Source organism: Microtus oregoni, unplaced genomic scaffold, assembly GCF_018167655.1.
Source record: "Microtus oregoni isolate MIOR12 unplaced genomic scaffold, Mior012 000034F_ref0000314, whole genome shotgun sequence".
NCBI classification, from domain to species: Eukaryota; Metazoa; Chordata; class Mammalia; order Rodentia; family Cricetidae; genus Microtus; species Microtus oregoni.
The window spans coordinates 6,722,974-6,748,563 of record NW_024543093.1 but is presented as its reverse complement, the minus strand read 5'-3'; the positions used below and the strand labels follow the sequence as shown (position 1 = coordinate 6,748,563).

General features: G+C 48.1%; 1 protein-coding gene across 5 annotated transcripts in view; it reads left to right on the top strand.

Annotated features, from left to right (window-relative positions):
• Positions 1 to 25,590, top strand: part of Asap2 (ArfGAP with SH3 domain, ankyrin repeat and PH domain 2) — a 151,819-nt gene that overhangs the window by 22,367 nt on the left and 103,862 nt on the right. Inside the window, exon 1 of one of the 5 annotated variants that reach the window (XM_041630276.1) lies at positions 1,186 to 1,327. The exons of the other annotated variants lie outside the window; for them this stretch is intronic. The gene's annotated coding sequence lies outside the window, so the exon portion shown is untranslated. Of the gene's footprint in view, positions 1 to 1,185; positions 1,328 to 25,590 lie in introns of those variants that run through there. 5 annotated transcript variants of the gene reach the window in all.

Genomic DNA, 25,590 nt, shown 5'->3' with positions numbered 1-25,590 from the left:
TAGTCACTGGCTTCACCAGCTGACTCTGATGTGGTCCCCCGGGCAAATAACCTCATTTACTTGTTTAAGAAACACATTGCCCTTACTGATTTCCTGGAGCAGTTTTCAGTGAATGTTAAACACACTTGATTTGTACGCCAACTTGGTGAGTACATGTTGTCATTCTGGCCACGTTGAGAGAAGAAAGAGTGAATCAGAAAGCCAGAGCTCCAAGTAAGGGCAGCCTTAGGTTCTTGGTTTGTCCTGACCCTGCCTGTCCCACCTTTCATTTGTCTGTTTTTGAACTTTGAATCTGTATGATGGGGGACATTCATAACTTGAGATGGGATGAGAGCCATAGGCCCATGAGCCCTGTTGAATGATAACAACATCTTAAAACTACACGAGGAGGTGAAGCTGCTGGGGCACTGTGAAAGCCGACCGTGGGGCCGGATCAGACACCCGGGACCTGACCAAAGCAGGCTTTCCCCATGGTGAGACTCTAGAAGTTGGGTAACCCTTAAAATGAGGGCCGGTATAGCCGCAGAGCAGGAAGGTGGACTTGCCTGGCACCAAATGACTGTACTGTTGACTTGGACACATCTGGAGTAGTCCGGCATTCAGGCCCATCAGCCTGCGGCTGTGGGGCTCCTCACAAAGGCCCAGCAGCCAGCAGCCACTTCCGGCCCTGCAGATTCCTGATTAACTTTCCATATTGTCTTTTTGTTCGTTCTCTTTAGAAATTCGCTCCCACACCTTCCTTCCATTGGACTTCTAGAAATACCCCCGCTCTTCATGACTCACTGATTGAACATATCCTGTTTGGGGAAGTGTTCAGAGGGATTTCAGAGCGGGCATGTTGACTGCCGGTGATAAGTGTTGCGGGCAGGAATCTGAGAGATGGCTCTCCCGGCCTCCTCCCAGTTCCTGGACGTGCGGTGCATCTCCAGAGGCTGTCTTGCACCTTCACCTGATATATCCCTCGCAATTTCCTCCTTCAGTTATGGTAGAGATCCCAGTGTGCCTAGAATGACTAATGCTTAGCTGAATCAAATTAGACATGGGGCCTGGAGTTTGAACCTGGCTGGGTAGGATGACCTTTTGAACCACACAGATGGCCTGTTTTCTTGGTACCAGGATCATATCACAGAGCAGGGAGGGGCTGTGTTCCTGGGGACAGAATTGCTGTCAGAGCCTCTGGTGTGGGGAGAGACGAGGAGGCCCGGCGGCCACGGCAGTATTACACACGGATCACAGAATGCCAGCCTTATCTTCGGATGCTCTGATTTTGCCTGTGACTTGCTCTTATTTCACAAGCTGGAATGTTGCTCCCGGTCGCCAAGGCTAGGTGTGTAACTCATGCCAAAGCAATTCTCTTTTGTATAGCCAGAGGCCCTTGGCAGGCTGATAGGAAGCTCAATGTTAGGGCAGGGAACTCACAGTGAAGTAACAGGAAGAAAAAGAGCTGGGGCAGGCTCAGGCATGGGGGGAGCTGTGGTGTGTTGGAGACACCCGGTGAGAACTAGCGGGATGTTGAGGTGCTGGTCCTGCTGAGTGGCTGTGTAGCCAGAGAGGCTGGGAGGATGGCATTGAAGAAGCAGTCCACCCTTTTTTTGTCAGGGGCGTTGAATCCAAAGGTACCACAGGAGAGTTATCTGCAGAAAATGGTTGAAAGGCGAGTTGCTGAGGTCTCCCCGTAAATGGCGCGAAAAAGAGTGAGTGGCGCTAAGCAAGAGCAATGCAGCTTAATCCTGGCAACTGTGGTTTAGAGGGACTTGTGGCAAGGTCTGGAGACATGTTTGAGGGTCATGCCTCAGGGTGAGGGATGTTTCTGGCAACTAGTGGGTAAAGCCAAAGATGCTACCAAATGTCCCTCAGTACACGAGAATGCCTCGGCCACGAGGAACCATGTTGTTCTAAGTGGCCTTAGTCCCGCGGTCCAGAGACCCTGAGCTGGGAAGTTTGGATGGTGGTGGGGCAGGTTTTAAACAATATTGTCTGCACCCAAACTTCTCATATGTGTGTGTGGTGTATGTGTTCGTATGTGTTTAAGTGTGTGCTGTATGCATGCATGTTTGGTGTGTACATGTGTGGAGGCCAGAGACTGAAGTTAGATGTCTTCCTTGATTGCTTCCTAATATATACACACACATATATATATTATGATTTGTATATAATTACATTATCTTATTTTGTTTTTGAGATGGAATCTCTCACTGAACCCGGAGCTCGCTGATTTGTTGAGACTAGCCGATTGACAAGCCCCAGGGATCCTCCTGTCCCTTCCTTCCTAGCAGTCAGTCACAGGAGTATGCCACCACAGCTGGCATTTGGTGTGGGTGCTGGGCATCCAGACTCAGGTCCTTAGGCTTTATGGTAAGCACGCCACCCATGCACGGTCTCTCCAGATTTGTGTACGCTGAAGTTAAGCACCATGCGGCAAAGACCATGGTTTCAGGCCTCCTGGTAACATTAAGTCTGTGGAGCCATTAAACTCTTGGCATAGCCCTGTTCTTTTTATTATTTCATTTCATTTACTTTGCGTGTGTGTCTGTGTGTATGCGTGTGTGCGTGTGTGTGTGTGTGTGTGTCTGCACATGTCTGCACCCACCGAGCCACCCTGCCCACTCCTATATTCTCATTTTTGCCTGTTGTTATTATATTTTTCGTAACTTTTAAACTTGAAATGTGCCCAATACAAAATGTATTTGAGGGAGTTATGTTTTTATATCTTCCTTTTTTTATGTTAAGAAGATTAGTAAAACTAAAACTTAAAGAGCTAGAACTTAATTTAATTTTGTAATTATGAAAACATTCTTAATTCAATGTTTACTAAGTAGGAGGTATTTATCAGAGAGCCAAAGGGAATTTAAGAATTGGTGGAATTAATTTAAAAAAAATTAAAAGCTACTACATCATCATATATGTGTGTGTGTTTGTTTATGGGAGATAATATTGTGCATTTTGCTTTTTTTTTTTTTTGAGTCAGGGTCTCTATAGCTGAGGTTGGTTTCAAATTTTCAAGTCTCCCACCTCAGCTAGGGTCACAGGCTTGCATCACCACATCTGGCTGCAGCTAGAGTCACAGGCCTGCATCACTGCACCTGACCGCAGCTAGGGTCACAGGCCTGCATCACCACACCTGACCGCAGCTAGGGTCACAGGCCTGCATCACCACACCTGGCCGCAGCTGGGGTCACAGGCCTGCATCACCACACCTGACCGCCGCAGCTGGGGTCACAGGCTTGCATCACTGCACCTGGCCGCAGCTAGGGTCACAGGCCTGCATTACTGCACCTGACCACAGCTAGGGTCACAGGCCTGCATTACTGCACTTGACCACAGCTAGGGCCACAGGCCTGCATCACTGCACCTGGCCGCAGCTAGGATCACAGACATACATCACCACACCTGGCCGCAGCTAGGATCACAGACATACATCACCACACCTGGCCGCAGCTAGGGTCACAGACATACATCACCACACCTGGCTGCAGTTAATTATTATTTGCTTTCTTTTCTTAAAATTAAAAAGAAAGATTTATCTATTTTATGGCATGTGCGTGACTGTTTTGCCTATGTGTATGTATGTGTACTGTTTTCATGCTTGGTGCCCATAGAGGGCAGAAGAGAGTGTCGGGAGTTAGGGATGCCGAGAACCAGGGTCCTCTGCAAGAGCAACTAGTGCTCTTAGCCACTGAGCCGTCTCTCCAGCCCCCCAAATTAATTTGCTTCTAAGTGCGTGCTGACTGCTCCTGGTCCACTTCCCCGTCAATGCTCTGCATTAAACTGACAAGAACCTAGTCTGTGTCCGCCTCTGAGAGAGCTGTGGAGGACTTTTGAGCCAGAGCTGAGTGCCATCAAGATCCCTCTGAGCCCTGTGGGTGCAGACAGGGCTGGGTGGGAGGTGGTCAGGTGCCTGACCAGAGGAGAGGGAGTGGGAGGGACAGTGTGGACAGGAGGAACAGTCTGACCTCAAGCGGTGGGGGCTGAGGAAGAGGTGGAGTCCAGGAAAAACCCCCTTCTGGTTTGAGTGGGCGGATAATTTAAAACTGTTAAGAAAGGGAAAAAAGTCCATCTCTAGCTTGCTTTGATAGTTAAGTTGTCTCAGGAATTTTGCTTTTCAAGAATGTCAGTGAAAATGGAGAAGTCTGAAGAGGCCAGGTTAGGACATTTCTCACTGGTATAAATTTTAGATGAAAATACCCTTGATACTTTTGGCCAAAGTCAATTCTGCTTATTTCTAGTCTCTGGAAAGCTTCTGCTTGGTCTCAGGGGTGGCTAGAAGGCTTGATGGTGCGTCCCCAGGAGTGAGGCTGCTCTTGCTGCTGGCCTGGTATAGCACACTGCAGCCCACAAGCTTCTGTCCTCCTTCGCTTGGCAGAGTCGCTGTTTTAAGATGGTCTTTGTCTTCACACACAGGTAGATGTGAACATGGTGTGTGTCCTTCCTTCCAAAGCAAGAGTGCTAGGCAGGGTGGCTCAGGGTCTAACCTGTGGTTCCTGCAGTTCTGCAGACAGGCATTTGTCCCGAATGCGGGTCTTCTTCTGCGGAGGGAGGAATGCGGGTCTTCTTCTGCCTAGGGAGGAGTCTCAGGTCTGCTGGAATTATAGAAACCAGTTTGTTAGTTATGTATATAAATTACCAATTCAAATTATATTCAGTTTTGTATTTTTCCATCTAAACAACCATCTTCGGAACTTTGGCAGAAATTTGTGTGCTATCTTGGGCAAGTTGTTTTCTCAGCAGGAGCCTCAGTATCCTTATTATGACGTCACAGAGCTTCGGGAAGCCCCTTGGCGCGTGACAGCTTGAGTTCCAGCCCCGCTGTTCTGTTTTCGTTGGCCCTTATTTACACAGTTTTGCTCTTTAGACTGGGTCTTACCCCTGAGACCTCTGCTACTCACAGGTCTCCCCTCAGGATGGGGGGTGGGGTGGTCCACTGTCTCCTGGAGTCAGGGAGTAAGTTCACATTGCGTTGCTTGGGGAAGGTCGCAGCTGGGCTTCAGCCTGTTGGCGAGGGGTACTAAGACATTTGTTCCCTTTCTTGCATCTCTTTATCTTGTGGTATAATTTATATGCACTAAAATGCACCATTTTTGATTTTGAGAGTGCTCTCTGGGAGTCACCACTGTAATTACGCTTTAGACGTGTCCATCACCTTAAAGGGCCCTCTTGTTGGCTTGGTGGTTTCCACAGCGATTTGTAGACTGCTTGGTGGTTTCCACGTAGATGACTCGTGACTTTCCCAGACACCAGGTTTGACTCCTTCCTTTCAATCTGTTTGCCCCTTCTCTTTCCCTCTTGTTGCCCTGAATTTCTGTGTTGGGGAGTGGGGGTGGGTTATTGCCCCTGCCTTGGTTCTATGTCTTCATTGCCCCCGGCCATCCCTGCAGGCTCCTTGTGGCTGTAACTCAGTGGTTTCCCTTTCCTTGCTAGAGGGCCGAGGTGCTGTCCTGAATGGGCGTTCAGTTTTGTCAGATGTTCCTTTTGCACCGGCTGAGCTGACCATATGGTTTTCCCTTTTTAGCTTGTTAGTGTCGCGAGCTCCGTCTCTAGATGCTGCCGACTCTGTGGAAGCCTCATACGTAGGGTAGGCTCAGAGTCTGTCGTGTCGTGTTGGTGCCCATTCGGAGTTACTGGCATCAGCTGTGGCACGGGAATGCTCACTTGTGGGGGTCTGAACTGTTGAATCATGACTGTTGCTGCTTTGTTGCTTCAGTGTGTTATAAGGGAAGTGACAGTGTGTCTGTGTGTGGAGACGGACAGACAGACAAACACTAATTATTATCACAACTCAAGGAGATACGTAGCATTTATTTCCTTTATTTTATAAGTGAGGAAACTGAGGCCCTGCCTCTCGGAAGCTCAAGAGAATTCCGTTTGCTGGACAGTAACAGTACCATTCAGGCACCAACCGCTTTGTCTCATGTGAGTGGCACCACAATTCACCAATAGCTGTGCCTTTATTTTAATAGCGTCAACTGAATAGAGGCTCAAGGACCTCCCCCGGGGCTTCAGAGCTGCGGAGAGAAGGCCTCCTGTTGCTGAGCTGTCTTCTTGTCTGTGGCCTTGCTGCCACTGGAAGGGTTGCGGGAAGGAACTGAGTCAAGATGAAGAACAAACCAGGTGGTTTGCTGGCATGATTCAGAAAACGTTTTCAGTGTTAGTCCGCATAGACTCATCGGTATTTATTAGAAAAAGTGCAAACTCACATTCCAGAGTGAGCTATTATGAGCTCACTTACTATCTTTTAGGACAGCAGCCTTAATTCAGTCATGCTCCGGAAGGGACTGCCTCCATATCTAGTAATGATACTGCAGAATCTTGGCTGGACCATGTTGATTCTTTGTGTCTGTGGTTGCTTTGAGTGACAGGTGGTTTTCCTGCTGAGCGGTTTTCCAGTTGCTGCCCTGCGCCCCAGACAATGGGTGATTCTGAGATGCTTGTATGGAGTGTGCATACCTGAAAACAAAGTCGGTTGGTTTAAGTTCATGCTTGTGTGGAAAAATACAGTAGACATCCTATTGGGGGTATGCGTATCTTCAAATGAGCTGGCATATTATATTAAGTGTCTACCGTGTGTGAGTCACTGTGGAATGTAGGTAAGGCGGGAGATAGGTAGGAATGGCCGTAGACCTCAGAAGATGATCCTGTGGGTAGGAAACAGGTAGAGGGGCAGGGTTTTTGCCACTGGTTGGAAATCTGTGAATTTCAAATATGCCTCTGCTATTGGGTAGCTCTGCGCTCCTGGGCCAGGTGCCTCTGTTTGAATTTTCTTACAGACACAGAGCTGAAGGTCTGAGTGTCCTTCAGTGGCAGCTGGTCAGAGTGTCTTCCGTCTCATAAATGAGACTGGAGGCCCGGGCTCTGTGCTGGATGACACTTTCATCTTGGCCAGACAGCAGGGCGAGTCGGTGGTATTTGGACAATGGCCTCTTGGGACCACGCACTGGCAGGTCACAGATGGAGATCTGGCCCAAGCCATGGGAGGCACAGACTCAGGGCCTTCTTTCCTCCCAGCACTTCAGTGCTGACACAGTCGTTGTGTTTGGTGACAGTTTATAGAACAGTGAGCGGGCGTTTACAGGAATCTGTGACAATCTGCTTCTGGGGTCACACATTGGGACTCTGGATGCTGCAGACTGTGAATAGAGCCAGAATCCTACAGCGGATGTTCAGTTGCGTGGTGACGTGGCTGTCTGGTGTTGGACAGTGTGGTTCTTGATTCTCTGAGTCCCTTTGGAAGCGGTAAGGGAGAAGAGCTGGTGACCAGACAGGCCACCGTTAGCTCATCACCTGTGAGTCATCCCCATGCCAGGCGAGGCCCAGGAGAGAATCCTCTGCTCATTACCATTTTGATCGCCTTTTCTTTTCCTCTGCTCCAGCTCTTCAGTTATGGTGGGAGTTTTCTCCCTTTGGGCATCATGACACTAAGAAGGTGAACTTTGGTTGTGTGGTGCCGTCCTAGAGGCTGTTAGATTGGTTTGAGGCCATTGCGTTTCTTCACTCTCGCCCAAAGACCACAGAGGCTCCTAACAAACAGCGAAGAGCAGGATTTTGTTCTAACAATGAAACAGTGTCAGAACACGATGGTGTGCACGTAGAAATGTTCCCGCCGAAACCCACTCATTTGTGCAGTTAATATGATTGAATAATTGTGGTTTAGAAACCAGTGAAAGTAAAGGAGGCATCGTCAGTGGTTCGTGCGCCTGCTCCATCTGGGGCTGCCCTGGACGATGGCTGTCATGTTGCGGAGGAGGGAACGCGTAAGAGGGTTGGTCCCATTGTGTAATGATTAGCACTCTGGACTCTGGGGATGGTCTAACAGAAGTCTTTCCTCCACTCTCCGAAAATAGGAATGCTTTGCCCTTGGCGAACCTTGGAGTTTGGGGTAAGGCACAGATTGTGATCTCTGTTGGTGTTATAACTCAGAGGGAAAGTGTGACTCAATCAGGGAAGTCACTGCTAAAAATCCTATTTGATTTGAAGAAGCAGCTGCTTACTGTGTGTTATGCAGACGAACTTAATTAAAATACTTCCCAACTCTAGACCTGTAGAAGATCAAAGATGTCAGTGTGTTTTTGCAAGAGAGATCTGGAGCTAAGTTGAAGCTTGTTTAACGTGATTTTACCCAGATTAAGGTGAGACAGAATCTGTGTAAGTGGGTCGTCTGGTGGGTATTCTTCGTTCATGTTTATTCAGGAAGCAGTTTGGGTTCCGACCCTAGTCACCCGAATTCTGAATTTGTGCCTTCTAGTATTCCCAGCCTAGTGTTGAGACAGAAGTTCCGACAGCAAGTGATGTGGCCAGCTGTTTGAAGGATTTTGGCCTTCCCCACCCTCTCCTATTCCTCCCCGGTCAGAAGCAGGATGTATGCTTTTATGAAGTAACTATATAAACTTTTTTTGGTGAAAAAAAAATTGGTAGAAAATTGCTTTTGTAATAAATCCTTCTTACAATTGTAATACACTGAAATTATACATATTGGGGGCCATAATGAATCATTAAAACTAGAATCTATCTGGGCGGTGGTGCCGTACACCTTTAATTACAGCACACGGGAGGCAGAGGCAGATCTCTGTGAGTTCAAGGCCAGCCTAGTCTACAGAGTGAGTTTCAGGACAGCCAGGGCTGTTACACAAGAGATATCCTGTCTTGAAAAACCAAAAACCAAAGCAAAACAAAACCCCTAGGATCCAGTTAAAATGCTAGCGAATGAAATTCTAGGCTTCCCTGACGCATAGTAGACAGATAATTGGAGAAGGAAACACATACATGCATGTGTGCACTTGCATACCCATGCACATACCTGCTTGCACGCAAACACATGCAGATTGCAGAGCAGTTTGTGACAGTTAATCCTCACAAGCGCTTGACACACTCTACACACCAAATGGAGTTGAGCGTTCCCACTTCTATAAGAGCCAGGGGTCTTGTTATTTGCTGTGTCAGCTGACAGAATTGCTCACCTGGGTTGTCACAACAACAGTTGTAGCGCAATGTGAACAGTGCCTGTGACTGCCAGTTACCACCCGGGCAGTGTGTAGGCAGTGGATTTGTAGTCTAAGAATCTATGACTTTAGGTTGAGTATGTTTACCCATACCTTTAATCTCAGTGCTTGGAGGCAGAGGCAGGTGGGTCTCTGAATTTCAGAACAGCAAGAGCTGAGAGAGAGAGAGAGAGAGAGAGAGAGAGACAGAGAGAGAGACAGAGAGAGAAGAGAAGAGGAGAGGAGGGAGATGGGGCTGGGACACACACACACACACACACACACACACACACACGAAAAACTTTCCCCTAGGCCTTGTAGAAGGAAAGCATCATATAAACTGTGGTTGCGTGACTTCTCTGCCAAGAAAAATTATTGTTTTACAGGGTAACCTTATGGTACATTTTACCAGCACTCATTGGACTCATACCAGGGTAGAACTGGTTCATGGTTCATGCAGCCTGACGTCTGATGTAAGCTTTTTATCTATGGCTCAGGAGGACAAGTCACTAGGCTACCTACTCTGCTACATTGTGGGGAAAAAAAACTCTGTGGTGGTGGTTCACGATAGGCATCCGTGGAAGGTGGGTATCCATGGAGGGTGGGCATCCATGGATGGTAGGTGCTCACGAAGGGTGGCTGTCCCCAGAGGGTGGGTATGCACAGAGGGTGGGCGTCCACGGAGGGTTTGTGACCATGGATAGTAGGTGTCCATGGAGGGTGGACGTCCATAGAGGGTGGGTGTCCATGGAGAGGGTGTTGCTAACAGAAGCCATGCATGCTGGGAGCTGAGCTTTTCCAGGGCTTCCCATCTGAGGAAGACTGGTCATAGCTTTGTTGAGCACTGTGTTTTTCCAGATCTGCGGAGTGATTAGTGTGGAGCTGTTGTCGTTGGGCTCTGGATACACTTGGGGTGACTTTGGGGTCCCTGAAACAAGGCCAGCCTGCATAGCTCTGGTCTTATCTGTGCTTCCTCAGGCTATTTACTGTGCTGGGTGTGGAGAGTTCTGTGCAAACAAACCCTAAAGCCATTAGTCATGTATTTATTTCTGGTTGCTTGTCAAAGTGATGACGGTTTCCCTCTGTAACCTAAACTTAGTTTCCAAGTCTTTTTTTAAAAAAACGTGTCTTGCTCAAATGTCACTTTGCTTCCCAAACAGCACCCTGCTCATTCATTCCTTCAGTCTCCAAATGCCTGCTGGTGGCTTCTGCTGCTGCACTAGCTAACAGCCTGCGAGAGCCCTCCTGGTGAATGCGGGGCTGGGCGGTGAATACGGGGCTGGCCGTTGAATACGGGGCTGGCCGTGTTCTGCCTTTGTTTCTCCCACCTACAAACATTATGTTACTTGGTCTGTGTCTCTCCACTGCAATGACACTTGACGCACCCTGTGGGACAGAGCCTCTGCTGCTTCTGCCTTAGAGGCTAGCCCCGGGCATGGTGCCTGAGTCAGAACTTGGTCACAGTGAGTGTTTTTGCTACGGCGAGTGTTTTTGCTGGGGTGGTGTTTAGGACTCGGGTGCAAGAGAACAGACCCCCCCATGCTTGATTGCGTAATCACCAAACTATTAAGACTAAGCCCAGGGAAGACAGATTGTTTTATTTCAAAAGGGCAAAGAGTGTGTGGCCTGAGATGAGGGAGGAGTCCAATCGCACATCAAGAGAACTAGCTGAGGACCTTGGCTGTGTCCCTGGTAAAGCTGATTGACTTGGGACAGGTATTTACATTTACCCTCCCTCCAAAAAAAAAGGGTAGAATTTTCTAAGATCTCTTCAAAAAGAATCCAGACCAGACTTTTAAATAAAGATTTATTATTTTTGTTTTATGTGTATGAGTGTTTTGCTTACATGTATATAGTGCACCATACGCATGCTTGGTGCTTGCAGAGCCCAGGAGAGGCTTGCCTTGTCCCTTAGAACTTGAATTACTTGCTTGTAAGTAGCCATGTGATGATGGAAACCATATCCAGGTCCTCTGCGGGAGCAACAGGTGCTCTTAACTGAGCCATCTCTCCAGCCTCCATAGTAGACTTAAAAAAAAATCTCGTTTGTTGTTGCTTTTTAATGCCCTGCTGGGGCTAGAACCCAGAGCTTCCTGTCTGCCAGGCCCAGAGGTTGGTGTCTGGTGTCTTCCTGAGTCGTTCTCTACCTTATTTTTTGAGACACAGTCTTTTACCTCTCCAACCATACTGGCTACCTAGGGAGCCCTGGATATCTTCTCTTCTCTGCCTCCCCGGCGCTAGGATTACAGTGTGCATCATTGTGTCCAGTTTTAACATCCGCAGGGGAGTGTCCTTATATAAGCGTTTTACTGGACCACATCTCCAGCCCCCAAAGAGGTGTGCTACGCAGAACAGGTAGACATATATCCTCTTTTATTTGTTCATTCGTGTGCACAATCTCATCCTGTCTCCTGGATAAAAAGAAGTGGGAAGTCTTCAGTTCTACCTTCAGCAAAGCACACTCGAGTCTCTCTGCTTGATGCTCTTGATCCTGTTTGCCTCCAGATTGCTCAGCCCATCCTCAGTCCTCGCGAGAAGGTAACATTCTCCACACATAGCTGTCTGCCTTGAGTCTGTTAGCTCCAGAGTTCTGAGGACCGTGAACTGCACCTCGGTTTAAGGAGACTGCCTTGCCCTTCCCCAGAATGGCCTCCATCTTGGACTGATTTCAGGCCACCAGATGCTTTGGGGAGTCTCAGATGGCGTGCACTCCCCATTTGCTGGGTGGATCAGTTTAACAATTTGCCCGCCTAAAAGGATATTGGCCTCAAGGCCTCATTCACCTCAGGGGTTGTTTTCTGCCACAGCTTAGAGCCTTTGGATTCGAATGTTTTGCTGATGGGCTGGTGGCTTCCGTCAGAATAGCCAGCATGATCTGGCCGAAGGCACGCGGATGCTCAACACAGCAGCATGGGTGTCTGAACTTTAAGGGTCCTCTGGTCCCAGATTCCTCACCCTGAATTTGAGGATGCTAATAAGTCACCAGTGAAATGAGAGTAGCTTGGGCAATGCATAGGCCAGTGCCAGGCTCGGAGCTGTTGGCCTGCAGCCGCTGTCTCTTTTAGCTTTGTACATCCTGACAGTTTCCAGCCTTGATAGGCTGTCTTTACTCGGGATTTTGTGTCTCTTAGATTTATAACCCCGTATTAAGCTTGGTGGGACCAGTCAGCTGTCACTGCCAGGCCCTCTTCCTCTCTTCTACCCCCACCCCACTCTGATAACCTCTCCATGATGTGTGTCCTCCAAGCTTTTAGTCATAATTATGCCACACTTATCCAGAGGTCAGACTTTTAGCAACCTCTGCCATCTGGAATGTAGCCATGAACCAGACAGGAAAGGCCCATGAGCTCAGCTGCCCCGGTGTCTTACCCTGGCTGATGGGGCGATACCCAGCTGACGACAGGGAGAGGTGGCAGGTGGCGAAGAAGGCAAACACCCTGGAATGGGCTCTATTTGCACCCCACACTGACATTGAGACCAAACCAGCAACCTTCCACGTGATGAGAATCCTTGCTGTCCCTACCCAGCCATCCTGAGAACTGAGATAGTGTTGAATGAAACCTTCTGGTTTTTACACACACAGAGCACACCGATACACATGCAGACAAAACACCCATAGAAATAAATAAATCTAAAAAGGAAAGAAAACAGACTATAAAATTGACTTCTCTTGGATTTCCTTTTTTTTTCCAGATCCATTAGTGGGGCTGGGGAGATGGGCAGTGGGTAAAAGCATTTGTGTCCAAGCCTGACAACCTGAGTTCAGACCCCCAGAACCCACCCAGAGAGCTGGACGCAGGAGAGAGCATCTGTTATCTCAGCCCCGCTGCGGTGAGATGGGAGGTGGACAGGAGAGAGCTGCTCTGGAGTTCTGGGCCGGCTAGCCTGGAGTGTGCGGTGATACAGACGTGGCAGAAATAGTGAGAGAGACCGTGCCTCCAGAGGGTGGAAGTGGAAAATCAACCCCCCAGAGTTGTCCTCTGACCGCCACATGTGTGTCCCCACACCCCTGAAAATCTCTCGGTATTTTGCCGTTACTTCATCTGGATATTTAATGTCTGTGAAACTTCCCCATGTTTGAGTATGGGCAAACGTACCAGGATATGGGAGAAAGGCGGGTGTGAGACTCACTTTCCGTGCCGTTGCTGGTAGCTTCCCCACAGGACGCCAGCCCCTGAGGCTTTGACTTCCCTATCTGTGCATCCATGTCTGCACCTCTCCCAGGGTTGCTCTCAGAGGTGCAAGCCTCTCTGGTGTGGGAATCCTTTCCACTTCCTCCTGCTTGCCCTGCCCACCCCTTCCACTCAGGTCTCCTGGGACGATACTTGGTAAATTTTCTTAGCTGGCACTTGTAGATTGAACGCCATGTTGAGTGGAGTAGAGCTAGATATCGGGTTTTGTCTCACAGACTTTTCCAGGCTCCTGAATCTGCAGGGACATTCTGTGTGTTAAAGAATGTAAGTTTCACCCATCCACGGCATCTTAAAAGCGTAGAGTTTTAGGTTTCTGGATGATTTAATTTTTGTATCCACATGAACAGATTGCATATTTTGGGCCCATATAAGGGCTAAGAGGTTGTCACTTGGTCAAGGTCATACTGGTGGACCCAGGCTGGCCTTAGGGTTGGGGGCTGCTTTGCTAGAGGGTCTATCTTTGCTCTGTCACCGGAACAATTGCTGTCTGATGCTGCCTTTCCCTGCTACAAAGCTCCGGTGTTGCCCTTACTCCCCGAGGCCTTTAAGTACGGACTGAACTTAGAGCTGAGTTGAACTTATGCCGAGGTCTGGACCTCAGCTCCACCTTAGCCTCCCTGCTTCTGTCTCCTCCTGCTCTCACGGCTCCAAGGGAACAGCCCTGCCTTCCTGTGCGGTAAGTTTCACTTCTGTGATGATGCCGTGCCTAATGGTTTCATACTTACAAACTCCAATCACACATTTGAGCTTCATCTTGTGCTTGGCCGGAGAGTAATTTCTGGGGCTCCACAGCGTTAAGGCTCCCATAAGCACTTCCTGAGAGCCAGCCAGACCTGTTCTAGAGCAGTATTTCCCAGCCTGCGGGTCGAAACCACTTTGGGGGTCGAATGACCCTTTCACAGGGGTCACCTAAGACCATCGGAAAGCACAGGTATATCTCCACGAGGATTCATAACTAGCAAAATTACAGTCATGAAGTAGCAGAAAAAACAAGGTTATGAGGAGCTGTATTACAGAATCACAGCACTAGCAAGGCTGAGAACCACTGCTCTAGAGGAGAGCTGTTGCTGAGGTCAGAGATGACTCTCTGAGAGGAAATGGCAGGTGGACTCATTGCCTGGATTGCATGTCTGATTTACCGGGGTGGGGCAGTATAGGTGACTGATAGAGGAAAGGTCACAGAAATTGCCAGTACCTACTAGAGGCTTATTTGTCTCTGCAGGCCAGCGTTCTGGGTCTAGCTGAGCAGCCTTGCGTGCATTGGCACTTCCAGGACAGGGGCACCTTGGGGAGGTGCCATCGGCAGCATGCATGGGATGTGGCCAGAGGGATCATCCTACAAATATGGATACGATCCCAAGTTTTGCTGTAGGTTGCTCTTGTGGAGGGCCAATCAGGACTCTGGAATGTCAGGTTGCACCCGTGTCATCAAAGCACTGTGGGTGTGGTGGAAGGACAGACAGATGGCGGGATGACAGTGAATCTGGATCGATAGAGGATTTGTTTTTATGTTTGTGTGTCCAAAGAGGCCAGTGTTGTACAGGCAGTTGTGAGCTGCCCAGGATGGGTGCTAAGAGCCAAGTTCTGGACCTCTACAAGATCAGTCAGTCTGTGCCCTTAACCCAGAGCCATCTCTCCAGCCCTGCAAATTTACTTATTCCTAAGCCTTGTTTTACACTCAAGTGAGATTCCTGCCATGACCGTCTTGCACATCTGTTACAAAGCTCTCATAATGCGTGTGATCTTGGAACTGAAACACTGCCTTCACTGCTGTCTAATATCTAGCAGACAGCAAGGGGCATTTAATATTTTGACATTTAGTTTTTTTTCTTCCCTTCCCCCCCCCCCCACGGGTTTGCCATGTGTCCTTGGATTCGTTTATAGGCATCTTGCACATGCAGAAGCCTGCAGAGACCAGCAGAGGACATCAGATCCCCTAGAACTGGAGTTACAGATGGTTGGGAACTGCCTTGTGGGTGCTGGGGGCCAAACCTGTATCCTCTGCAAGAATAGTTACGTGTTCTGTTACCCAGAGCCATCTCTCGAGCCCACATCTAGTGATTTATTTCACGGTGCCTGTGTAGAGGTGAAAGGACAACCTGTGGGTTGGTTCCTTCCTTCTACCGTGTGGGCGTAGGGGTTGGAACTCAGGTTGTCGGGCCCAGCAGAAGTGCATTTGCTCACCGAGTTGTCTCACTGGCCTGGTCATCATCCTTTTCTATTAAATCAGGTGCATTTGGGGAAGTCCTGACAGATGAGAAGGAATTAGGGTGTCAGCATGCAGCATATGACGCAGGAGGTAGAGCCTTTATGTTGTTGAGGAAGCCTTTATATGCTATAAAGATGCTGACACCCGAGAGACATCTGAGAGAGGGGCCAGACCAGGCCATGAATGCTAAGGCCCTGTGTGACCGAGCAGTGTGACCGAGGTGAGCCAGTTGAAAGAACTGACAGACAGACCAGTGTATTCGGGGAAACAATTTGAAAGTCTTAGTAAGACACTAAGAATTCAGCTAGTGGATGCCCAGTCTGTAGCCCCCTGCCAAGTGCCTTGACATTTAATAGCTCATTCCAGCCCCCACAAGTCACCAGTGCTCTCTGTCCTTGACCCCAGCTGGTCCGGAGGTGCCAAAGAAATCAGGGTTGTCTTTTGAAAGTTAAAAAAACCGAAAACAAACAGCGTGATGGAGATACGTTCTATGCATAATATATTTGCCCGTTTTAAGTTGTGAATTCAGTGAGTTTGCTGGAATGCCTCGTGCAGCCCCCTCGAAAGTGACCACATGTAGTTATCTCGGAACTGCGCCTCTGCTTTCCTGCAGATGGACCCCTACTTCTACTCCTGCTAGCCAGTGCTTTTCAGTTGTGGGCTTTTTTTGTTTGTGGTATTTTGTTTTTTAGTTTTATACAATGAAGTCATGGTACATAGCTTAAATTGTTCTTAGACCACTGTTTTATTACTGAGCCCTATTACATGGGCATGCCATAATTTTAAAATCAGTTTTATTAAGCAATGGACAGTTGAACTCTTCCTAGGTCTTAGCTGTAACGAGTAAGAGCTTCTAGGAACATGGAAATTCAAGTCTTTGTGCAAACAGATGTTTCTTTCCTTATTTTTCTTATTTTCTTTTTTGAGGCAGGAGATGGCCCTGAGCTGGTCACTGTCTCCGGCCTTTTACTCCTGAGTTCTGGACTACAGGCACTCACCGCCGTGTTTAGAAGATGTTTTATTATTTGCTTGGGTAAACAGTAAGATTGGTGCTGAGTGGATTGAGGTTGTTAAGACGCTGCCATTCTGTTTTCTCAAGCCGCAGTATCATTTTCAATTGCACTCACAACATGCACGAGTTCAGTCCCTCCATCTTTGCATCAGCAGTCGGCATTATCAGCCTGTCTTGCCATTTTAGGGTTGTGCTGCGGGGTCTCCTTGTGATTTAACACACATATCCCGGTAACCATGGTATCCAGAATTTCATGTTTTCACTGGCCTCTGGGCATTCATTCTATTTGATGTAGCTGTCTGGACTTCGTGTGTGTGTGTGTGTGTGTGTATTATGAAGTGCGTTACAGCAGAGGAGATGCTAAGATGTTGAATGTCTCTCACTGGAAGGGACTGTCAAGAGAAAGTGAACGTTTCTGTGGCTCTCAACCTTCCTAACTACGATCCTTTAATGTAGTTCTTCATGTTGTAGTGATGTCTGATGTATAGGATACCTGATACGGTATCCCCAAAGGGGTCCAGACCCACAAGTTGAGAACCACTGGTTTAAGTAGTGATAGTTCAAGACAAGTTTGTGAATGGTATACTCTGCAAAACAGTTGTTGTAGGTATTCTGGGAGCTGGATTAAATCACCCTTACAGAAAAAATTTAAATGATTCATGGTCTCTGATTTATTTTTTAAGAATTCTTGGGGCTAGAGGGGTGGCTCAGCGGTTAAAAACACTGACTGTTCTTCCAGAGGACCTGGGTTCAAGTCCCAGCAACCACACAGCCTCTCACAACTGTGACTCCACTTCCAGGGCATCTGTCATCCTTTTGTGCGGTCCCTGCGGGCACTGCACACATGTGGGGTATGGGCATGCATGCAGACAAAATGCCCTGGTGTAGGAGGTCCTTCTGTCTACATGTTGCTTTTATTGGCTAATGAATAAAGAAACTGCTTTGAGCCTATATCAGGGAAGAACAGAACTAGGTTGGGAAAGCGAGGCTGTATGCTGGGAGGAAGAAGGGACACCATGGAACTGCTGGAGATAGATGTGCTAAAATTTTGCTGGTAGGCCACAGCCTCTTAGCTATACACAGATTAATAGAAATGGGTTAAATTAATATATAAGAGTTAGCCAATAAGAAGCTAGAGCTAATGGGCTAAGCAGTGATTTAATTAATACAGTTTCTATGTGATTATTTCAGTCTAAGCTAGCCGGGTGGCCGGGAACCAACAAGCGGCCCCTTCCTTACTACAATGCCCACACACATAAAATAAAACAAAGGAAACAGATTGAAAGTCTTCTGGCATTTCTACAGAAATTCTGGACCTGAAAAGGTGGCCCTTTTGTCTGTGTTGCTGTTGATTTGGCAGCTGGTTAGAGAACTCAGAGTCAGGCTTCCCTTTCTCAGGGGTGCAAAGGACTTGCCCAAGACTTTCAAGGCAATTTAGTGAGAACTTGTGAGGCCCGGGGTTCCTCAAAGATTCCTGAGAGGTTTTGTAACATGGCTATAATTTTTTAAAACCTAGAATATCTCTAACAATGGCTAAAAACTCTTCAGATTTGCATGCTGGCACTGGAGTGATGGCTCAGTGAATAAGAGCAAGTCCTGCTCTTGCAGATAACTTGAGTTTGGTCCCCAGCACCCACACCGGGTGGCTTATGACCTCCTGTGACTCAAGCTCCAGGGTGATCTGATGCCTCTGGTCTCCAAAGGCACCTGCAGTCACATGCATACACTCATACGTGTAATTAACAATTATAATAACATTTAAAAATGTTTGCATGCTAAAGCATGCGTCCGCAGCCTAAACATTCGAAGGTCCTCTTACGCCATGGGTGAAGGGGTGTGAGGGCGGCGGATTTATTTGCATGACTGTTGGCACCCAATGGGTGTTGGGGGACTTAGAAGCTAGAGTTCAGAGGCTGGAATCGCTCCAGTTACACAGCTCTGCTGTTTTAGTGAAGGTGTTTGTGTAGACAGGAAGTTGGAGAGGAGTCAGTATACAACCGTGGTTATCGTAATCAACATCACATTCATAGATGCTGACGCCTTACAGAACTATGCAAGAAGAGCCGTCCCAGGGTCCTCTGCAAAGACAGGTGATCCCAGCAGCCCAATTCATTGACTGATTTTTTTTCAGGGCCAACTGAATGCATGGTCCTAGGATGGCAAAGACAAAAAATTAGCCACTTGGTGATCTCCAAGATGTTAAAGTGGGTGGCGTGTGTGTGTGTCTGTGTGTGTATGTTCCTATGTGTGGTATGTGTATTTATGTCTTTTTGTATGTGGTGTGTCTGTGTATATGTTCCTATGTGGTGTGTGTATGTGTGTGTGTGTGTTTTTGTATGTGGTGTGTGTGTCTCTGTGTGTATGTTCTTATGTGTGGTGTGTCTTTTTGTATGTGCATGTGTCTCTGTGTGTATGTTCCTATGTGTGGTATGTGTATTTATGTCTTTTTGTATGTAGTATGTCTGTGTGTATGTTCCTATGTGTAGTGTGTGTATGTGTGTGTGTGTCTTTTTGTATGTGGTGTGTGTTTGTGTATCTCTGTATGTTTTTATGTGTTGTGTTTGTGTGGGGTGTATGTGTGTAGTGTGTATGTTTTTGTGGTGTGTTGTATGTGGTGTGTATGTGTGTGTTTCTGTGGTGTGTGTTTGTGTGTAGTGTGTGGGTGTGATGTGTACGTGGGGGTGTGGTGTGTACGTGTGTCTCTTAGTATGTGATATGTGTGTGAGGTAGCACAGCACAGACTGTTGGCTCCGAAAAGTTAACGCCTGACTTACAGTCCTCTGGGATAGTATGCACAGGTCACCCAGCAGGGACTTCCAGGCCCTTCTTGTCCAGTGCATTTACAATAAGGACTACAAGGACATGCTCCATGATAGAGAGTTGAAACCAATTTCCTACTACTTCAGAACGTTTCCGTTTTTTTTTTTCAAACAGAGGATGTCTGTGCCCATCTGTTCCTACTTATTTGTGCAAACCCGACTCATCTCTGTCTTATGTAATTCAAAGACTAAGGAAAGCGTAGAGTGGGCCACTGGCACCACACTGCTAGTTCCAGACAAATGGTACCGGCCTCTGTGTTCTCACTGATGCAGCTCGGAGGACGGGATGTCACATCTTTGAACAATTCCTGTTCTAGCAAGGGTGCCTCTGAATCCACCACACACAGAGGAGCTGGTCCAAGGGGACATGGGTCCCCTTATTCCTCCATCTATCTCTGGCTTCTATCGCACCATGTGCTGGGAGGGGCTGGCACAGCCCCTCTGGTTCCATTCATGCAACCTGCCTGCCTGTTAACAGCTTGTCACTTTCTTCGCGATGTCTCTGTATGTGTGTGTGGTATGTGTGTGTGTGTGAGAGAGAGAGAGGTGGGGTGGGGGGTAGTGCGTTAGGCATAAATAAAGCACAGCTCTGTACGCTCTGTTCATCTCACGTTGCTGGAGCATGTGTCCGTCAGGGAAGAGACCTGGCTCCCTGCCCTGGAAGAAGCACCCATGGTCTCGCCTTTGTCTTCCATAGTTCTGTTAGAAGATTCAATGACTCAGGAAGTCTTAGGTTTCTGAAAGCAGGGTCCTCTTTCACCGTAACCCCAGGCCATGGTAGGAGCAGCTTGTCTGCTTAGTAAGCACTTTAGGATGACTATAGGATTTCCAGGGATCCCACCGCCCGATTAAATATCTTTATTTTCTCGATTCAGTGTTCCTTAACATTCCCACAGTCATTTCCTGTGAGCGGTAAGGAAACAGCACTGCTGAGAGAACACGGCAGAGAATTTGAACGAGAATGGGGAATCCGGGGACTGCTTTGGCTTCTCCTTACCTCTGTGGACTTGGTGTGGCCCCTCTGAGCCTCGGTTGGGACATTGTTACCGTGTGCCTGTGTCATGTCATGCATTGAAAGTGTCACATGGACAAAAGGTGAGTCACTGCCACTTGCCTTGTGCCAATAGGGTTGGTGACGGTGCTCGGACTTTTCGGCTAAGTGGTCATCGGATTTTTCTCTTTTGCTGTGTATTTCAAGATACCCAATCCAGGGAAATAGAGTAGAAGTTTTAAAAAGTGCTTTCTGTCATCATTGACTTTATTTTTATACTTCCTCCTCGTTCATAGTAATTGGTAATAACTAATCATTGATTTATTCCCCCCCCCCAATGAAACTTTCAGCCATAGATTTCCTCCCGCCCCCCCCAGGAGAAGCAACCCATTACATCATGTATTAAAACGTAATTTTAATATTTCCCCCATGTGCCTGTCACAAGATGCATAAGGAGGTCAGAAGGCTCTTAGGGGAGTTGGCTCCCTTTCTTTATCTGCCATGTGGGTCCCGGGTGTTGAATTCTGATTGGTTGCTGTAGGAGGAGCCGCTTGTTCGTCCCAGCCACCCAGAACCAAAAAAACCACACAGAAACTATATTAATTAAAAACTGCTTGGTCCATTAGCTCTAGCTTCTTATTGGCTAACTTTTGCATCTTAATTTAACCCATCTCCATTAATCTGTGTATCACCATGTGGCTGTGGCTTACCGTCAAAGTTTCAGCATGTCTGATGCTGGCTGCTCCATGGTGTCTCTCTGACTCTGCCTTCTTCCTCCCAGCATTCAGCTTAGTCTTCCCCGCCTACCGAAGTTCTGCGCTATCAACAGGCCCAGGCAGTTTCTTCATTCATTAATGGTAATCACAGCACACAGCGGGGACTCCCACATCAGATCGCCTAAGCCATCTCTCCAGCCCAAATTGTAGATCTTGGAGGCATTAAGTTATCATGTTGCTTGAGGTGGAGCAAGCACTTTGCATGCTAGTTTTATGGTGTCATGGTTTGAGAAAGACTTTACGGTGTGTCTGTGTCCGTCCGTTCTTCTGTGTTGGTCCCCCACCTCCTCTGTTGTAAGCACCTCAGATCAAAGACAGCAGCATTATGTTAATCCCTGTGGATTTCCTCATTGGGGCTGGTCCATCTTTGGTCCCTGTGCCTGTTACCTGGGAGCTGGGGCTTGCTTGTCCTTGGTTGCTGTCCCCTGGGCCTGTGCAGTGATGGCAACGTGCTTCAGGTGGGCAGGCATTGTGTCCTGTAGCCTCTCAGGGACCCTGGGCCCACTCCTCTGTCATCAGCTATCTCAGATGACCCCTTAGCCAGGAGGGACTCTGCTTGTACCTTTATGTGGGAGGAGACCCAGCCATTGCTGTCACTTTCTCTTTGTTTGCTTCCCTAGGATTTCTAGTTGTTTTTTTCCCCCTCTGGAGTGAAAACAAAAAGTGTAAATAAGGCCAGAGCCCTTCCTTGGGGAGGGACCTGCGTCCTCCAGTGAAGAAGATAAACTGCCCGCTTACCCTCACAGCACAGCCGGGAGCTGCCTCTGTCCTTTGCTGTACTTCCTGTCCCATCCCTCAGTGACAGGGACCCAGCCCATCCTTACCTTTGCCCCGGGCCTGGCCTTGTGCCCACAGCCTCATCCTGATCCTGCTTCTCTGCCTTTCTACTGCTTCAACCTCCTCACCAGGCTCCTACTCACCTAACCTGGGCCACATTTCTCTTCTGTGCCATGGCCTCTGCTCATCCTCTGTGCTGGAACCTTGGGGGACGGGGAGAGGGAGGGGGAGAGGATGGGGTGGGGATATTATCTGAAGGCTTGGTGGTTTTCGGCCAAAAACTTTAATAAAAAAAAATAATAAGTGAACGGGACTGGAGAGATGGCTCAGCTATTAAAAGCACTTGTTGCTCTTGCAGAGGACCAGGGTTTGGTTCCCAGCACCCACGTGACGGCTTCCAGCCATCTAACGCCACTTTTAGGGGATCCATCACCCTTTTCTGTCCTCCACAGGCAGTGGTGTACATGCGACACATAGAACTACATGCAGGCAAAACACCCATATAGACACGCTAAAAATAAATATATCGAGCGATTAACAGGGACTTTTGCCACTCTTGGGAGCCCCTGCGCTGTCCACTGTTGAGAATATTATTTTAAGGTATGTTACTTTTGTTTAAACTCTGTGAAGCTGTGATACTTTATCTCGAACACCTGATAAGTCTACTTAAGATCTGAATGGCCAATGGTGAGAGACAAGAAAGAATAGGCGGGCTGGCAGGCAGAGAATGGATAGAAGGAGAAAACTGGGAGGAGGGGTTTGGAGTAGTAGCCTGAGAAGGAGGAGGACATTAGGGACCAGCCACCCAGCTACACAGTAATCCATGGAGTAAGAGTAAGATTTAAGGAAATAAGGAAACAGGAAAAACACAGAGGCCAAAGGGTACATGGGTTAATGTAAGTTAAGAAGAGCGGGCAAGAAACAAGCCAAGCTAAGGCCGGATGTTTATAAATAAGAATAAGACTCTGTGTGTGATTCTTCTGGGAGCTGAGTGGTGGACACCCCCAAAAAGAGTCCAAAGAGTATAACATTATATTATTGCTAAAGGGTCAGGGTTAGATTACTGCCACAGTCCGCATCTTGTTCCTTGTGGCTCTTAAGCTCTCAGTGAGATCAGTGTGTGTGTGTGTGTGTGTGTGTGTGTGTGTGTGTGTGTATTTTAAACGAGGTGTGGGGGGCTCAGGAGTAGGCTGAGAAAGTGTTGATTCCCTCAGGCACTAGAGAGAGCAACAAAGGTGAGGTGGGGGCTGCCTGTGGGCCCCCTGACTCTGGCAGGGACACTGTTAAGAAACAGGGAAGAATACAGTGGTGGGAATTGGCCCAGGCTTTTCCTATATTTGCTGCGGCTCTCTAAACCTTTTGATCAGTTCAAAGCCAAATAAACAGCCTGGGGGTGAGTCTCTAAAGTCCTTTCAGTCATTCTCTTCTGCTTTGAGTTGGGAAAACAAATGAGGGTTTTGCAAGCTGACCTCGTATTTCCTCATATGATGGGGTTCAAGCGGCCACAGTGTCACCCGCCGTATGGTACTTGGCATTAACCCCCTAACTGTCTTGTTAGACTATGCACTTATATTTTACATATAAATCATATATCTTAGTGTGTGTCTCTGATGCTAGCATCTGAGTGGCACTGTTGCCTTGTGGTTCACTTGAAAAGCTTTGGTGGGGGTGGGGGCAGGGGAATGGGGTAGGCGTGGGTGAGCCATCATCATTTCTTCCTGAATGATGGGGACCCCCCACTTTTCTCTATGAGTGCTGCAGAGAGTGGATGGGGAGCACAGACTTGGCTGGACTTCTTGCACAGAAAGACCCCAGAGTCATGAGAAGGGAGAGCTTGCTAGGAACCTTATTTCATAGAGGTGTACCCCAACATTGGGTCTCTGACTTAGGGGACGAGGGTTGCATGTCTTCCCAGCACTTTAAACTTTATTTTACTTGTTTAACATCATTTTAAGGCTAAGAGGACAAGGGGCTTTTCTTCTACCAGGCTGGCTCAGGGCATTCCTTGTGGCCTTTTGGGAAGCCTTCAAAGGAAGTAAGGAAATGTTCAGAAAAACTTAAATATGAATGGAATAAAAAAACTGGTTGGTTCTTGGAAGTGTGCCAGCGGGAGTGTGAGCTGGCTAGGAAGGCTTGTTGCTCTTACTTATTTGTTATTAATGTATTCTTTGACAATTCCATGCGTACACAGAGTATCTTTTTTTTTTTTTTTTGGTTTTTCGAGACAGGGTTTCTCTGTGGTTTTGGAGCCTGTCCTGGAACTAGCTCTTGTAGACCAGGCTGGTCTCGAACTCACAAAGATCCGCCTGCCTCTGCCTCCCAAGTGCTGGGATTAAAGGCGTGCGCCACCAACACCCGGCTACACAGTGTATCTTGATCGTACCTACCTGCAGTTCCTCCCTCTCACCCCCCCCTTCTAACACACCCCCTGCCACCTTCATCATGTCTCCATTGTTGTCCTCTTCTTCCTCCCCCTCCCCCTTCTCTTCTGCACCACCATCATCCTCATCTACCAAGTCCACTTAGTGCTGCCTGACAGAATATCAGCTGATTCGTTCAGCTTTATCTTGTGCCTATAAACCGAATCGCAGTGGATCCGTGGATGCGATGGCCGCGTCCTGTCTAGAAGAGGCGTTTTACCGAATACATCCTCGTACTCCTCCTCTTGATGTTTGCACCTCCTCTTTTGCCACACTTTAGCAGCTGTCATTTCTGGAGACGACTTCTCTGATCTGGAAAGAGTTTATCCTGATGATAAGGGCAGACCTAGAGGATGGTGTGTCCCTAACCTTAGTTGGAACGGTTGAGCTGTGCCTCTCTGGGAAGTGGAGGACACCCGGTTGGTGCTGTCTGCTGCTATGCCGGCTGTATGTGGAATACTACTCCAGTTACCCTAGCTAAGGACACAAGCTAAGTTATTCTCAGGTTAGGAAGCTAGGGGATGCTCTTTCAAGACCACAGATTCCTGGGGAAATTCCCGTTTTCTTGGGGACCGTTGTCTCAATTGTCTGATGTCAGGATGGAAAGACACAGGAGTCATACATCCTCACTGCTCCCTGTTACAGTCTGTCCATCAAAGGCATCCAATATAATTTTGCCCATTTTTAGTATATGCCCATTGCTTTAAGCCTGTGGTCACAGTTGCACGATGTTCTTCTGAAAGAACACATAAAACACACCTATGACAGCTTGTGGACCACAGGAAAGCATCTGTGGGACCTGGTACGCTGGACAAGATGAGGACTTGGGGTAGCATGGTGTGTGGTGTGTGGAAGGTGTCCCCAGGTAGACCACATCACCTCAGGAAGCAAAGCCCTCCTTGGTTCTGAAGACCCGTGTTTATGTTACTGAAATGAGGTTGACGTGGCTTGAGTCTATGGGGCATTCAACCTGGCCTAGGATCCCATTGTCTTCTGGGACTGGGAAGAACAAGAAGGCTGACTCCAGCCACCTGCCAATGGTCAACTTCCCAGCCTCTGTGTCTCTGTCCCCTGTCCCTTCACTAACGGCTGGGCACCTTTTAGAGTGTCCCCTGGCCTGTGCATGGTTCCCCTCCTGCCATTATTGCTCATTTCTGCCCTACCTCTGTGCTCTGCTGTCATTTGGAGTACTTGGGATTGCCAGAGCCAGAGGCATCAGGACCTTGGACTGTCCAGGACATCTTGTGTCCCGCTGGCTCCTTCCTGGGAAGGGTCCGGTGCAGGCTGTGCCAGCAGCCTCACCATACAGCCTATGTGTGGCTGCTGTGTAAGGGAAGTTTACTTTCCTATTCTCCTGAGCCACTTGGAGGCTTCTTGCCCCTGTCAGTAATCAGATACGAAGCAAGGCCAAGCTTGTGTTC